Source organism: Pteropus vampyrus, unplaced genomic scaffold (assembly GCF_000151845.1).
Source record: "Pteropus vampyrus isolate Shadow unplaced genomic scaffold, Pvam_2.0 Scaffold239, whole genome shotgun sequence".
Taxonomy (NCBI): domain Eukaryota; kingdom Metazoa; phylum Chordata; class Mammalia; order Chiroptera; family Pteropodidae; genus Pteropus; species Pteropus vampyrus.
The window spans coordinates 648,943-650,354 of NW_011889020.1; the positions used below are offsets into that span (position 1 = coordinate 648,943).

The following is a 1,412-nucleotide window of genomic DNA, read 5'->3' on the forward strand; positions in this document are numbered from 1 at the left end:
ACAGCGGGGACTCCCCTAACAGGAATCTGCCAGCAGAGCCCAAATCGAGAGCAGCGACGGGCCGCCCAGGCCTGACTGCAGGGGCAGCTCCGTGCCATGGCCCTGGGAGCGAGCCATGACAAGCGCAGGGACAAGCGCAGAGACGCGAGGGGCCGGCCAGGGCCTCTCCGCTCTCGCCCACAAAGCGAGGGCCCGGCCGCGCGCTCTGCCTCCCACCCTCGACGGCGGCGTCTCTGGAGAACATGCTCCCACTGGAGCTGGGCTCACTCCCATGTGAGTGCTGACGGCCACCTCGCAAGAAGTGAGCTTCCGGCATGACAGGGGAAGGGGCTGGTCTCAGGGTGATCACCGCGGCTTCGCTGCAGGGCTGGCTCCACGCGGCCCCCCCAGGGCAACTGCACCCAACGCACTGACACCAGAAACCACTGTTCCGTTTTCAGAGACCCTGCCGAGTGACGTGAAGGCTCCTGCCTCCCAGAACACACTTCAAGTGAAGCAGCACCCCCTTCAGTTAAAACCAGTGCACACCGCTGCCACAGCATTCAAGTCACCTGCGGGAAAAAAGACGGTCAAGGACACAGGCCCACTTTACTTCTCGCCATCCGTGCCCCTGGTGGACTCATCGCTGAGGCCAGCTGGCTCTGCCCTGTGGCACCGTGCCCTGCCTGGCAGTGGGCCAGAGCCTCAGGGACCCTCCACTGGTGACCTGCCGAGCACAGCAGAAAGGAGGACAGATAAGGCCAAAGACACTTTAGAGAAGGGCAGCTTTTCAGGAGCGGGCTGCTTCCAGCCCAGAGCAGGGGAGGCGAGGCCTGCCTTGATTTCAAAGCGAACCAGCAGTGTGTCCAGGACGCGCTACGCTTAAACCCGCTCCAACCAGCCTGGTCAGGGCAAGTCGGCCCCCCAGGGGACACATGCCGAGACTCTTTTGACTGTCACACTGAGAGGCAGTTACTAAAGGCCAGGGAGGCTGCTTAACATCCTACAGCACACAAAACAAAGACAATTTCAGTCCAAGGGGCCCGCAGTGCCAAGGCTGAGGAACCCTGCAATACCCGGGAAGATCGTGCGGCCGCGGCTCCAGGCCTCCCGTGCAACACCGGATGCCATTCCCCAGCAACTCTGTGAGGACTGACCACGGTCTGTTGCCCAGGAAACAGGCAGCGGGCGAGCCACCTGAGGAAGCGTCACAAGGTCAAGCAGCGGAGGAGTTAGGATTCGACCTCGAGGTGGGAGTTGGGCTTCAGAGCCAGGCTCTTAGCAGCTCTCCTAGACCACAACTCCGCTCGTCCAGAGCTACAAGCAACTCATCAGAAGACGTCCCGGAACTGCTCGCACCTCCACTCTGTCGGGGGCAGTGAGTGCCTCACTGAGCCACCGACACTGAGGCCCGCGAGAACGCCGCTCGCAGG

General features: G+C 62.5%; 1 protein-coding gene across 1 annotated transcript in view; it reads right to left on the reverse strand.

Moving 5' to 3' along the window:
- The window catches only part of YTHDF1 (YTH N6-methyladenosine RNA binding protein 1), a 17,723-nt gene that overhangs the window by 11,772 nt on the left and 4,539 nt on the right, over positions 1-1,412 (reverse strand). The window lies entirely within an intron of this gene.